The 13,041-nt window shown below is 37.0% G+C and overlaps 1 protein-coding gene across 1 annotated transcript in view; it reads left to right on the forward strand.

The window, feature by feature from the left end:
• Positions 1-13,041, forward strand: part of COL25A1 (collagen type XXV alpha 1 chain) — a 461,378-nt gene that overhangs the window by 120,755 nt on the left and 327,582 nt on the right. The window lies entirely within an intron of this gene.

Consider the following 13,041-nt stretch of genomic DNA (forward strand, 5'->3'; position numbering starts at 1 on the left):
CTGGAGAAGTCTTTCACTGAGAAGTCTTTAACTGGATGGAAAAGTTCGTTGAATATCTATAATCTATATCTAATCTATATCTATATCTGGAAGAGAGAATACACACACACACACACACACACACAGAAACACACAACTTTGTATGTTAGTATTAAAAATGGGTAGTATTCCAGTACAATAATTTCTTTCTATAGTTTCTCTTTTCTTTCAAGTATTTTGAAAGTAATTTTTATAAATTTGCTTTTTTTGGTATATAGAAATAACACCAGTGATTTCCCAGGATCATATGCTTGAGTTTTTCCCAGTAACAATGATAAAATTGCATTGGCTCATTCTTTATTTTCTCGTAACACTTTCCATCAATAGTTTGAATTTGTGAGATGGATGAACACAGTTTTGAGTCTAGGTTTTGGCCACAGAAGAGAGCAAATCATACAGTGATGTTGAATTCATGACTTTGGATCTTTTCAGAAACGTTCTCTAATCAAATCAGCTCCTGAGAGCAGATTATTTACATCTGGAAGGCAAGCATTATGTAAATGCTTCTTCTTCCCACATTTGTTTAGAGGGACTCAGAATTATCCCCAGGTGGAGAAGTCTACATTTTATTGTCTCCTGGGTGTAGTAACCACGTGTCATTTGTCAGACAATGGAATGAGCTACCCTTCTAGAGAGGACCACTTGAAAGGGCTACCACAGAAGGGCCTCAGTTGTCTTTGGTGAGCTTTTTTGTTTGTTTTGCATTTTCAAGAATTCATGAATCTACTAGAACATTCTTTGGATGCTTTTCAAAAAATTGTTTTGGGTTTTTATAGACATCATGTAGTAATATAAAAGATGAGGTATGGCGTGCATTCACAAACAAAATTAACTTTAAAGCCAGAGGTCCTTTTTTTCCCCCTGAATATTTCTACCATTTATATCAAGTATTTCTTCAAAATTTTTTACCTTAAAAATCCAAAGATATAAGATGTATTTGAGAAAAGAGGAAATGGAATAAGTATGCAAAAATGATCTGGAAATGAATGGAGTTTAAAAATTTTTTGCTTTCATACATATAAGATAATGGAGTGTTAGAACTGAGATCTTTGAGTTTACTGAGATGACTGAATCACAAAGAACTGATTTCTCTAAAGTGACATAGACAGCAAGTGGGCTGTGGGAAGGAGACTTCAATGTAGTTCTATTTAATTCTACCAGATCACAGTCACTTGAAGGTTGGGAGAAAAACCAAAGTTCTGGTGAGAAAGATGCCTCATTGCTGTTCTTCTCTCATATGTTTGGTAAATTACGGCAAATGGCAGAAAGACCCTGCATTAGTCTGCTTGGGCTGCCATAACTAAATTCTATAGACTAATTGGCTTAAACAACAGAAATTAATTTTCTCACCGTTGTGGAGGCTGGAAGTCTCAGATCAAGGTCTGGCAGGGTTGGTTTCTGCCGAGAGCTCTCTTCCTGGCTTGCAGATGGTCCCCTTCTTGCTGTGTTCTCACATTGTGACAGAGAGAGAATAAGCTCTCTGGTGTCTCTTCTTATAAGGACACTAATACTATTAGATTAGGGCCCCACCCTTATAACCTCATTTAACCTTAATTACTTCCTTAGAGGTCCCATCCCCAAATAAAGCCACACTGGGGGGTTAGAGCTTCATATGAACTCTGGGGGGACACAAACATTCAATCCATAACAGACGTTTAGTATTTCCTAATCATAGTGGGGAACACTATATAACTTTATCTAAACCATAGACAAGAGTGAAGAAACTTTGATCTGGTATGAGACAGATCTGAGTTTGAACCTGTAGCTCCTTTATTTAGTACCTATGTGACAGTGGATGAATTATTTAATCTTTCTGAGCCTTAGTTTTCTCATTTGTAAAATGGGAATGATATATGCTTCAGGACTACTGCATAATGCACTTATCACAGTGTTGTTCATATGGTTAAGTGCTCAATAAATGAAAATGATTATTATTATTAGCTCACAGATTTAATATAGCTCAAGGACTCAATTTGCCTTGTCCAAGGAAAACTATCATAAGTAAGTATTTCCTAGTCTTTAGACTGTCTTATGATATGAATAGTCTTACGAGAAGTAAAGCTGTTATTATGAAGTGTGTAATCAGGGAAGAAGCAAAGCTATGTATAGCTTTCAAAAGACGGCTTTAAAAATTATTTTCTTTGGCCTTAAGATCCTTGATTGTTTATAACACTTTCTTTTTCTCTACAAATCTTTGAATTTCAAATCAGTTTATACCAGTGAAGATTTTCCATTGACTCACCTTCTTCTGGGGGCCCCAGACGGCAGAATCAAGACCAAGAGATGGCATTTTGCAGGAGAAAGATTTTTTTTTTAAACATGTTTATTGGAGTATAATTGCTTTACAATGTTATGTTAGTTTCTGCTGTATAACAAAGTGAATCAGTTATATGTATACATATAACCCCATATCCCCTCCCTCTTGTGCTTCCCTCCCACCCTCCCTATCCTACCCCTCTAGGTGGTCACAAAGCACCGAGCTGATCTCCCTGTGCTATGTGGCTGCTTCCCACTAGCTATCTATTTTACATTTGGTAGTGTATATATGTCAGTGCTATTCTTTCACTTTGTCCCAGCTTACCCTTCCCCCTCCCTGTGTCCTCAAGTCCATTCTCTATGTCTGCATCTTTATTCCTGTCATGTCCCTAGGTTCATCAGAACCGTTTTTTTTTTTTTTTTTTTAGATTCCATATATAGGTGTTAGCATAAGGTATTTGTTTTTCTCTTTCTGACTTACTTCACTCTGTATGACAGGCTCTAGGTCCATCCACCTCACTACAAATAACTTCATTTCTTTTTATATCCACCAAGTAGTATTCCATTGTATATATGTATCACATCTTCTTTATCCATTCATCTGTGAGTGGACACTTAGGTTGCTTCCATGTCCTGGCTATTGTAAATAGTGCTGCAGTGAACATTGTGGTACATGACTCTTTCTGAATTATGGTTTTCTTAGGGCATATGCCCAGTAGTGGGATTGCTGGGTCATATAGTAGTTCTATTTTCAGTTTTTTAAGGAACCTCCGTATTGTTCTCCATAGTGGCTGTATCAATTTACATTCCCACCAACAGTGCAAGAGGGTTCCCTTTTCTCCACACCCTCTCCAGCATTTATTGTTTGTAGATATTTTGATGATGGCCATTCTGACTGGTGTGAGGTGATACCTCATTGTGGTTTTGATTTGCATTTTTCTAGAGATTAGTGATGTTGAGCATCCTTTCATGTGTTTGTTGGCAATCTGTATGTCTTCTGTGGAGAAATGTCTATTTAGGTCTTCTGCCTATTTTTGGATTGGGTTGTTTGTTTTTTTGATATTGAGCTGCATGAGCTGCTTGTAAAGTTTGGAGATTAATCCTTTGTCAGTTGCTTCATCTGCAAATATTTTCTCCCATTCTGAGGGTTGTCTTTTCATCTTGTTTATGGTTTCCTTTGCTGTGCAGGAGCTTTTAAGTTTCATTAGGTCCCATTTGTTTATTTTTGTTTTTATTTCCATTTCTCTAGGAGATGGGTCAAAGGGATCTTGCTGTGATTCATGTCATAGTGTTCTGCGTATGTTTTCCTTTAAGAGTTTGATAGTGTCTGGCCCTACATTTAGGTCTTTAATCCATTTTGAGTTTATTTTTGTGTATGGTTTTAGGTAGTGTTCTAATTTCATTCTTTTGCATGTAGCTGTCCAGTTTTCCCAGCACCATTATTGAAGAGGCTGTCTTTGCTCCATTGTATATTCTTGACTCCTTTGTCAAAGATAAGGTGACCATAGGTGCATGGGTTTGTCTCTGGGCTTTCTATCCTGTTCCATTGATGTATATTTCTGGTTTTGTGCCAGTACCGTATTGTCTTGATTACTGTAGCTTTGTAGTATAGTCTGAAGTCAGGGAGCCTGATTCCTCCAGCTCCTTTTTTCTTTCTCAAGATTGCTTTGGCTCTTCTGGGTCTTTTGTGTTTCCATACAAATTGTAAAATTTTTTTGTTCTAGTTCTGTGAAAAATGCCATTGGTAGCTTGATAGGGATTGCATTGAATCTGTAGATTGCTTTGGGTAGTATAGTCATTTTCACAATGTTGATTCTTCTAATCCAAGAGCATGGTATATCTCTCCATCTGTTTGTATCATCTTTAATTTCTTTCATCAGTGTCTTACAGTATTCTGCATACAGGTCTTTTGTCTCCTTAGGTAGGTTTATTCCTAGTTATTTTATTCTTTTTGTTGCAATGGTAAATGGGAGTGTTTCCTTAATTTCTCTTTCAGATTTTTCATCGTTAGTGTATAGGGATGCAAGAGATTTCTGTGCATTAATTTTGTATCCTGCTACTTTACCAAATTCATTGATTAGCTCTAATAGTTTTCTGGTAGCATCTTTAGGATTCTCTAGGTACAGTATCATGTCATCTGCAAACAGTGACAGGTTTACTTCTTTTCCGATTTGGATTCCTTTTATTTCTTTTTCTTCTCTGACTGCTGTGTCGAAAACTTCCAAAACTATGTTGAATAATAGCGGTGAGAGTGGGCAACCTTGTCTTGTTCCTGATCTTAGAGGAAATGGTTTCAGCATTTCACCATTGAGAACGATGTTGGCTGTGGCTTTGTCATATATTGCCTTTATTATGTTGAGGTAGGTTCCGGGAGAAAGATTTAATCTCCGCTAAAGAAAGAACTGCAGAACAGTTTGAGCTGTTTGAATAAGGAATGAGTTTTCTCATGTGGTGGTGAGTTCCTCATCTCTGAAGAAGGACCATGTGGCAGGAATATTCTAGGGTTTCAAGGAGAGGACAGGAAGCTGCGATATGTGACCTCAGAGATCTCTTCCACTTTGAAATGCTGTGATTACATTCTGATTACAGAATGTCACTTTCAAGAAGTCTCTCACTTTAGAAAAGGATGTGCAAATGGAAATTACCTCAGTATCTGGCTTATAACTTAGAAATTAGAACTCTGATTGGCCTGTTCAGGCAGTGCTGGAACTTGAAGTTCTTTCAGATTGTGCCTTATGTCTTAAGGCTACTCACCCTGACTATGGAGCTAAATATAGCCTAGAAAGTACCATTGTATCTGCCATTATGAGCCAGTGCAGCAGACTTGCTTCTTACCTTGGTGTCTAACACTGCATTAGACTCTGGACACGATCCTTTTGTTAGATGCCAGCACAAGCATTTCATTACAGATTCAGGAAATGATGAAGAGATAAATGTTAAAAAGGATGATATTAATGGAGTGTTAATGCATCTCACTCTCGTCCCAGAGTAGAATTCTGTAGAGGGTTTTGGGTTTATGAGAGTGAGAGTTAATTCACGCCAATAGAATCCTTAGCTTCATTTAGCAGCAAGGTAAATATGAATATTAATTAAAATACCCGGATTAGCACTTCCTTGTAAGCAAAATTCCTTGAAAACTTCTATCTGGAACAAAGCCATGTGCTTGCTCAGTCGTGGAAACCTAGAGCCAAAAAAACTAATATCTGCTTTTCCTAGCTCTGAAGTGCAAGACAATAACAACATTGTATTCTCCAAGCTGAAGAATTTAGACAGCAGCATTTTCATGAAATGAGCTTCAAAGGAAACTTGTGAAAGAGTTTCCGGAGCTCAGTCATTTTTTAAAGCTGCTGTGTGTTTTAAAGGTATTAGTAATATAGGCTTCATGAATACTTTAAGTTTAAAAATCAATTTAGTCTTTACCATTTCAGCTTGGACACTGTAAATCGCAACGTTATTTTGAATGTTCTAGCTGTCTTATTAAAATCCAGGAAGGAAAATGTACATACAGGCATATGTGTTGGGACCTCCTTGAAATTTTTTGCTTTTAAGTACCGCATTTATTTCTAAAGAACGCTTTAAAGTGCATAGCATTTTTTCACGTTAGAGTTTCAGATGTTTTCGAGATGCCCTAGAGAATCTGAAATGCCTCATATAGTTTGATCAATGTAAAGATGAAAACCTGTGCTTGCTGTATCTCTGAGTTGTCCTTAAAATGACCTTTTATATTTGAAATCACTTGGGGTAGGAGAAAAAGAGAAAAGCATAGAAAAGCGAGGCTTGTAAAATGAAATAAAAGTTTTTGCCTTTCTCCCACTAATTACCAAACAAATGCTTGTTCTTTGCTTCTGGGACTTGAGATGTGGCTGATGAATGGAAACCTATGAACCTGATTTTTGTTCACCATTTGCTATGGGTACAAACTTCATCATCAGTTTTTCTCCCTCACTCTTGCTTTACATTCTCTTCTCTTTTTCTCCTTTCTAGATTTGTGGCAGGTGGGTATGGGAGCAAAGGCCTTGACACCGTACAATCAGGATGCTCTGGAATGGAGAACAATCTGGTTGTTTTATTTTAATTTATTTTAAAGCCTCCTGTAATATGATAATAGGCATGGGAGGGGTTAGGAGCTTTTCTCTCTGTCACCATATTACTTAGGATAATGGTCCTACAAGACTAATACATGGTATTTTTAATAGTTGCATGTAATGAAAGTAACTAGGCCAATGCTTGTTCTAAATATTCCTGACACCAGGTAAAAAGGTTGCAGTATAAAGAACAGTGAAGTGGGGACAAAAATGATTTTGATAAAGCTAGGCTGGTTCTGCCTTTTTTTTTTTCTTTTTAATGCTGTGACCTCTATTGTTCTCAAAAAAGCAGCTTGAAGCTTGAAGGGCTAATAGGAAATCTTTGCTATACTATAGTACAAAAAGTTCTCAGGCTGCAAGTTTGCAATTTATCCTAACACCTGCTGTGGTGGGCCCCAGGGCTCTGAATCTGCCCCTGATTCCAACGGCCTTATGGTGTGTGTGTGACTTTAGTCCCTTGCCCATAAAGTGAGGGAACTTTAAATCTCTATAATCCAAGTTTTGTTTAATAGGAAAGTTTTTTATAAATTTTATGTAGGGTTATCTAAATGAATTTTGTTTTCAGCTATTACCTGGGCATTCTTAGTGCTTTAGTACTCTGTTAGAACTGTTGAGAAATGCCAGCAGCACTTATGCACCAGAAAAATTGCCCAAACTTTTACCTTGTTTATCAAATGTTTTACTTTCAAACAGTTATATTGTTTTTTTTTTTAATGAAGACTATCTTATTCAAACACTATTATATATAGCTGTTGGGATCAACATAATTATGCCATAGTTTACCATTTTGGGTTCCTTTTACTTAATATTGAAAAAAACCTACCCTCTTGCCCATACCTTCTGCTGTGTACTTTATACAAACAATTTAAAATAATAACAAACCACCTTGAAGTAGTACAGTATATCCTGTTGGGACAACTAGCAATTGGTCTCTACTTTCAAAAGATAGCAATATCTTTAATATAGATAATAATATAATCTCTTTCCATAGAAATTAAATTTATATTAATTAATTTCATCCATATTTCATTTGGGTAAGTGATGTTTTTATGAATTATTAAATTTATTTAATTTCGGGGTAAAATCAAATAGTCACCACTAGGAGTGGGGAGTTTTACAGATGGAACTCTGGTCTGTGAAGCCCCTGAAATTGAATGTAAAATGATATGTGTATGTGAACTTTTTGGGGAGAAGGTCCATAATTTTTGTCAGATTCTCATGGAGGTTCTGTCCCTCACCCCCACCATCAAACACATACAAAATTCAAGAATCAGAGGATTAATGTAAAGTAGAAGGGGCTAGCAAAAACTTGGTGGGCTGGTGAAAAGATTTAAGGATTTATTTCCAAGATTGCTGTGATTTAATGGCCTGGAGCTCAGTGAGGAAGTGCTTGCTGGTGTACAGAGCTTGCTACCTTCAATACAGACCTTCCGAAGACCTTCACAGAAACTGCATTGTATAGATGATAGTGTTAGGAGTTGAGATATTATACGTTCAGTTCTCTTTCCTTCTGAAAAAAAAACCTCTAGAAGTGTTACAAATGTGTATCAAAGTATTATTTTAGTAGCATATTTTACAAATACTAAAACATTAAATAACCAATTTGTTTACTGAAAATTTAAGTAATTTGCAAAAACTGCTTTTATTTTCTAAAATTGCTGCCCTTTCTGACATTATTTCAAAGGGATCTTTAAACGTCAAAAATACAGATTTGAAGTTTGTTTTACAGACTTCTAAGTGGAAACCTTTTTAATATAAGAGGTTTGAAAAAGAATCTCCGAATTCTGAAAGTCCTATGTATAATCATCACCATCGCCATCTGTTCCAGGCACTGTTCTAAGTACTTTTCATGTATTAATTCATTTATTATGTTGTTATATATATACAATTAATAATTTTGGGTTGACCAAAAAGTTCCTTCGGTTTTAAAGTGAAATTAAAGACACATTTTTCATTTTCACCAAGAGCTTTATTGAACAACGTATTTACTCTTTTGTTCCATTACCTTTTGCCATTTTTCAGGCAACTTCATAATTCCATCTTCCCAGAACTTTTTATCTTATTGAGCAAAGAACTGTTCCAGGTGCCTTTTACAGGCTTCCAGGGAATTGAAATTTTTTCCATTAAGAGAATTTTGTAAAGACCGAAATAAATGGAAATCCAAAGGTGCAATGTCTGTTGAATACGGCAGATGAATCAGAACTTCCCAGCCAAGCTGTAACAGTTTTTGCCTGGTCATCAAAGAAACACGCAGTTTTGTGTTATCCTGATGGAAGATCATGCGTTTTCTGTTGACTAATTCCAGACGCTTTTTATCAAGTGCCGCTTTCAGTTGGTCCAACTGGGAACAGTACTTGTTGGAATGAATCGTTTGGTTTTCTGGAAGGAGCTCATAATAGAGGACTCCCTTCCAATCCCACCATATACACAACATCACCTTCTTTGGATGAAGACCGGCCTTTGGGGTGATTGGTGGTGGTTCATTTCGCTTGCCCCATGATCTCTTCCATTCCACATTATTGTACAGTATCCACTTTTCATCGCCTGTCATAATTTGTTTTAAAAACGGAATGTTTTCATTATGTTTAAGTAGAGAATCGCATGCGGAAATATAGTCAAGAAGTTATTTTTCACTTAACTTATGTGGAACCTAAACATCAAAGTGATTGACATAACCAGGCTGGTGCAGATGATTTTCAACACTTGATTTGGATACTATGAGTATGTCGGCTCTCTCCCGCATGGTATAATGTTGATTGTTCTCAATTACTGTCTCGATTTGGTCGCTATCAACTTCAACTGGTCTACCTGACTGTGGAGCATCGTCCAGCGAGAAATCTCCAGCACAAAATTTCACAAACCACTTTTGACACGTTCGATCAGCCACAGCACCTTCTCCATACACTGCACAAATCTTTTTTTGCATTGCAGTTGTGTTTTTACCTTTCTTGAAATAATAAAGCATAATATGACGAAAATGTTGCTTTTTTCCTTCCATCTTCGATATTAAAATGGCTACACAAAAATTCACCAATTTTGATGAGGTTTTTTTTTAAATGCATGCTGATGTGACAGCTGTCACAATACAATCTAACAAAATTGTTTTGAATGAAGTTAAAGACAAGTGCTACTAGAGCCGTCTAACGGAAAAAAACGAATTTGGCCTACCCATTAATAATCCTATGCAGTAAGTACTACCCCATTATACAGATAAGAAGACTGAAGGAAAGAGAGGTTAAGGAACTTGCCCAACATGCTTTCTCCATGTAATTTAAATGTGTGAAAAAATGTGGTTATATTTCACTATCCTGGTTTTTCTTTATATCTGGTTATCAGAGCCAGAGTGTTAAAAGCCTGAACGCTTATGCATTTGACTCCTTATCTGGGCTTCAAAGTCAAATTTATTTCAGAATTTAGCTTTGTATTTTGAGGCCGCTTTGACAATGTTGCCAAAGATCTTATATTATGGTCATTTGTGTGTATTTACTAATTAACTTGAGATCTACAAGCAATTTATCAACATTTTAGTCATCCTAAATTTCTCATTCTCTAAATAAATTTTGAGAGCAAGATATTAAACATTTGCACTAAAGTGAAGACCTCACTCTAACCAGGCATATTCCTATCTTAACATATTTATCCTTCTAACAATGTATATTAAGAGCAGAAAGTTCACATTTTACCAAAACCGCATGGTGCTTACTGCATTACAGCATCTGTTTGACAAAAGCCTTAGAACACAATAATTAAAGTATGCAAATCTCTTCATAATGGGCTGATTTTACAGTCATTGCTCATAGAAAATCCCAAATGATTTCAGATGCTAAGCATTTTGGTTTATTTTAATTGTTGATTAAAAAACAAGAAACATACACAGAACTTTCTAAACCTCTGTTTAAAAATAAAGCAACATTCTGATAAACTTTTCTAGTAAGTCTCCAAGTTTCCAAACTCTAGAAGAGACAGCATTAACAAAAATACAACTTTAAAAACTTAAAATTTGTTTTTGCGGAAGATCCGAAAAAAAAAAATATATATATATATAGGTTTATAACTCAGCAAGTAATCAATAAGACAAGTGTTGCTTAAGTGCTTTTGTGACTGGTTATCTCAAATAATGAGATTTGTGAAACAAACTGAGATAAGTGATTGCATACTCAACATGGACGCTACCTTTCTCTTCCCTAGCCTGCAAGGTTTCTAACAGTGAGCCTGGTTTCTGAAATTCAGAGAAATTGAAGTGAGGAGCAAATGTTTAGGATCATGAGCACGTATCTGGAGTCTCAGATGACTGTGGTGTCATAGGATGGGACGGACATGCATAGTTGGGCGGGACAGGCTTTGAAATCAGCAGCTCTTGCGGGAGCTCTCCAAACAGTTGCTGTGTCAGGTGCAGTGGGGTGGGGGGGAGGTGAGGACCGTTCAGGCAGGTTGCTTGGAAGGCTGTCTGTGACTCAGTAGAGGATGTGTGGCTTTTGCCAGTTCAGAGGCATCTCAGAGATGTTGATTTAATAGAGTGGGACACAGGTGGTGACTGTCACCTTGAAGGTCCTCCTGTCATTAGTGGCAGATGATTTGCTGTGCCTTCAGATTAGGAAGAGAGGATATGATTTCCTGAATTCTTGTCCTTGGTGGCAGGCGGAACTTGGAAAAACATTTTTGGACAACTTTTTTTTTTCCCTTTTTAAAAGTGGAAGTCTAATATTGCTCCAATGAGTATATTCCTTTATGTTACCCACTTGAGTGATATCCTACTGTCCTATTAAAGCCTCCTGTTACAGAAAAACTGTAAAATATTCCATTAGATTTGAAGCTCAAAAGTTGGCTAGGTATTATGAAATCTATTTTTCAGATGAGGAAACTGAGGCTTAGAGAGATTAGTTTGTCACAGCGGCAACATAGCTAACAAATGCAAGGTCAGATGTCACTCTGAATTAATTGGTTTCACATTTAGTTCAGTGCTCTTTCTGCAATACAATACTCTGACTAAATGGAAAGTTCTAGTTATTGTTATTTTGCCCTTAATTCCACAATATTTAGGCTAAAGGACCATGTTTTAAAAAACAACCTGTGGGCCCATAGTTAATAAACTCTTACTTAACATAGTTAATAATGTTTTGGAGTTTCCTTTCCTTAGGGGAAAGGTGCTTGACAATTCCCTCTTTTAAGGAACGTTTCACATATTTGAATTTGTTATATTGCATTGGAATCACTGGCACAGGGTTGTATAAAGGAGGGAACATGAACTGCCAGAATGGTAAAAAGAAACTTATTTAGATAGATAACTGAATTAGGGCAAGAAATTAAAATCAATCCCCAGAAATTGTAAGATTAGTCTATATGAAGCCTACTATATGGGACGAAAATAGATATTTTGCTTGTGTTTAAGTCACTTATCCATTTTAGAGTACTACATTTGAAATACTACTCAGTTCTTTATGAAGCAGCAGTTTGTGATAGCTTAGGTCAGCTTTACCTACACCGTCTTCCTCACAAGATTAACATGTCTCTGCTCTTTTGCATTATTTATATAGTTAATTTTGATAAAGGGCAATTTGTAGTCACTGATGTTTGCTGTAGAGGCACCCACAGAAGCAGATTTAACTGAGGCCAGAATGACACAATGAATCACATTATCGGGCAAATCATGCTCTAAAGTTTTAAATTATTCAAAAATGTTTTTGTTGTAAGCTCTGGTACATCCTCATTAGCATGGAGCTGGTCAGCCAGGCTGAATCAGTCATGCAGGGAGAATTCGTGTCCTGCCAGGCTTGTCACGTCCTGTTAACTCAGAAGATCAACTTGGCCTGGGACTCATCCTGGCTGGGAAGAGTGTCAGCTGTATTGATAGCAGATGGTGCCCGCTCCATTTGCCCTAAAGGTTCAGCATCAAGATGAAGGAATAGGGTCTGGAGGTGGGGGAAAGTTCTAGAAGGGAACCTGTGGAAATAAAGTTTTATAACCAACTTTGGTCCCTGGATCCTCCGTTTTATGTTTTGGGTTTACATTTTTACCAGCAATCTCCAAGTGCTGGGATGGGTGGGTGGTTCTCTAGGCTGTTGTTCAAGTTTTGTTTACACTATATTTTTCTGCCTTTAAAATTTCATTCCTCCATCTCACTCACTCTACGGACAGTGAAATTGAAACTCTGAGAGGAATGTGTCCAAGTGACAGAGCAAGGCAGTGACAGATGGGGCCTCTGTTGCAGGGCAATACAGATTCCTCTCCCTTCCATCTCTTGTCATTACACAGGAGAAAGTTACTGTTGAATTTAGAAACTTGATTTTGTTTGTATATTTGTTTCTGCTATTTGTCCCCAGACCAGGAAATCCATATACAGATACCCAACTTGTATTAATTTCCAAGGGCTGTTGCAACAAATTACCACAAGCTTGGTAGCTGAAAACAGAAATTTATTCTCTCATGGTTCTGGAGGCCAGCAGTCCAAAATCAAGGTGTCAGCAGGGCCATGCTTCCTCTGAATTCTGGGGGAAAATCCTACCTTGACTCTTCCAGCTTCTAGGCATTTCTTGGCTTGTGGCAGCATAACTCCAGTCTCTGCCTCTGTCTTCACGTGGCCTTCTCTGTGTTTCTTCTCCTCTGCCTGTGTCTTCTCCTCTTACTATAAGGACATTTGTCGTTGAATTTAGGGCCCACCTGG

Source organism: Eubalaena glacialis, chromosome 5, assembly GCF_028564815.1.
Source record: "Eubalaena glacialis isolate mEubGla1 chromosome 5, mEubGla1.1.hap2.+ XY, whole genome shotgun sequence".
NCBI classification, from domain to species: domain Eukaryota; kingdom Metazoa; phylum Chordata; class Mammalia; order Artiodactyla; family Balaenidae; genus Eubalaena; species Eubalaena glacialis.